At 37.9% G+C, this 2,477-nt stretch overlaps 1 long non-coding RNA gene across 1 annotated transcript; it reads right to left on the bottom strand.

Annotated features, from left to right (window-relative positions):
- Nucleotides 1-1,370: 1,370 nt before the first annotated feature.
- LOC145803279 (uncharacterized) lies at nucleotides 1,371-2,024 on the bottom strand. The gene is made up of 3 exons (XR_014345389.1): nucleotides 1,888-2,024; nucleotides 1,680-1,799; nucleotides 1,371-1,578 (listed from the first exon to the last, which is right to left on the bottom strand). It is a non-coding gene; the product is annotated as an uncharacterized LOC145803279 (long non-coding RNA).
- Nucleotides 2,025-2,477: the final 453 nt, after the last annotated feature.

The following is a 2,477-nucleotide window of genomic DNA, read 5'->3' as shown; positions in this document are numbered from 1 at the left end:
GTCCATTATGCATTGTGTATGCCTTTTCAATTCGTAGCATTGCGTATGCTAGGTTGCGTGTTAGAGCATTGTGTATGCCATGTTACATCGAGCATTCTGTATGTCATTTCACAGCATTGCGTATGCTAGGTTGCATGTTAGGATCGCATTCATGCATGTCATGCATATTGCATAGTGCTTGGGATAGGAGTTAGCCCAAGCACGGGAAACGAGGGACGTTTCGTACTCCGAGTGACGGAACGTGTCTCAATTCCCTGTCCCCGACACTCCGGATTACCCATGATGGAGTTTAGGACTTGTTGTGTCCATATGTGCATTCATTTCATATTGAGTCGTGCAAATCGACTCCTCAGCCATCATGCATCGAGATGCGTGATTGGTGGCACGAGGATCGAGAACTACACTCCCTAAAGAGTAGTCATGCATACATATGTGGAAATAATTTGCCATGCCCCTTTGTTGCTCTCTGTTGTAGCAAATCAGAAATCGGCAGCCTTCCGGAGCTTGGCACGCATCCCGAGAACAATTGCAAACAAAGGCAAACCGAGGCATCGTAGTGGATTTTCGCGCAAGGCGACTCAAGCATGCATCATCCGTCATTCGAAACAGAGCTGAGGCAGTCCATGGATTTGTCACTGCTGGAAAAATGACTTTTAGCGGCGTTTGTTTTAAAAACGCCGCTATATGTATGAAAAAAGCCGCTAATTCCTTTAGTGACGCTTATCACCAAACGTCGAGGACGCGGCCGTCGCTATAAGTTTATGACGCTTTAAAAACGTCGTAAAATTAGTATAGGCGGCGTTAAAAACGCCGCTAAATGCGATAAATAATGATGAAATGACATCATCCAATATTTAGCGACGTTTTTAAAACGCCGTGATAGATTTTTTTATTTTAAAAAAAATGTCCGTTGGCACTGTAGTGGCGTTTTGAAAAAACGCCGTTATAGCTCTTTTTTTTAAAAAAAAATTGTTCTGAATATGTTATATTTAACTAAAAAACATACCTGTAATAAAGCTGAAAAATAACAATAATATGAATAAAATTTTACAGCTACTTCAATATATTGACTAAATAAACATTACATGATTGTGTCTGAACCAAAATCAAACAACAAACACAATCAAAAAATAAAAAGAAAAAATAGGTTAAGTCATTTGCTTGCACATGCAGATGCAATGGAATAGTCAAGGAATGTCTCGGCGAAAAAATAGCATTTGAATTATTCATCAATTTCAGACTAAGATTTCTACCTGACATATACAATTAGTATGGCTTTTTAAACATTAATTCATCTCAGAACAGAACTTTACAGGACAAACCTTCAAAACCAGACACCTAATGCGACATATCAGATAAAAGATGTAGAATTTTTCCCCAAGAACAGCAAAAGATGTATCATGTAACATTTTCCACGAGGAAATAGGCTTGCACAAACCTTCGATTTTAAGAAGACAGATGATATCTCCTCATTGCAAAGAGGGGAACCCAAAATCTCATTGTCAAACTGCAGCATTCGACGTCTCTTTACTTGTGAAGACATCTCCGTGCATTGCTGTAATTCCTTGTCCATGTTTACTGCAATTCATTTTTTTCCAGATAAAAACAAGTGTCCTTCAAATCGAACAAGCATTAAAAGCTAGCAAATGTCGAAACATTTTAGTAAAGTATAAAACTACCATTGTCAGCAACATGGTAAGCCAAATCCCCACAGGCCTTAACAGGTGTTGTTTCGTCAAACATGTAGGACAGATCTTCTTCATTCTGGCTTACTCCATCCCAAAGGCATGGAGATATGTCTGCTCACAACAATAAACCCGTTCCACATCAAAACTTTACCCAAATATCTTGACTTAACATTAAAGCGAAAAGCAAAGCAAGGCTCACCCAGATTGGTTTCCTTCTGGAGACAATAACCCTCTCCATGCCAGTCCCATATTTCGCTGCTTCCATTTTGGAAGTAGTTAAAGTGTTAAATCTAAACGTCAGTTATAATTTAATTTCCAAGGGAACAAAAAATTGAAGTTTAATAAAAAATGAATGCGGAAGAAATTTAAGGAATGCACTAAATCCATGACATAAACTATAGTATTGCTGCATTATAGTAACATCCAACATAGTTTACAAGGGTTTACAAGAAATAGTGGGGCATTACATCTGGTCAGTATAAAAGATTAGAAGAAGGAATAGTTCTGATGGGTACCTCCACAAACATCTAATGCAGGTCAAAGGCATTTGCATAGTAATTGAGAGAGAGAGAGAGAGAGAGAGAGAGAGACTTATGAATTAAGAGGAATAGGATCACAATCTATGTTTAGACAAATTTTCAACTCTGTGATAAAAAATAATACAAGGAAATCAAACATAAAATTAATAATAAATAAATAAAAGACCCAGTAATCAGAATCCACAGCCTCGTACTAATTTTCCCCTTCTAACTGCTGTAGAGTAAAAGAAACCCAGAAGCCAGGGGATGA

This window comes from Camellia sinensis, chromosome 11 (genome assembly GCF_055761805.1).
Source record: "Camellia sinensis isolate YWXY chromosome 11, ASM5576180v1, whole genome shotgun sequence".
Classification (NCBI taxonomy): Eukaryota; Viridiplantae; Streptophyta; class Magnoliopsida; order Ericales; family Theaceae; genus Camellia; species Camellia sinensis.
This window is presented reverse-complemented; position numbering and strand designations above follow the sequence as displayed.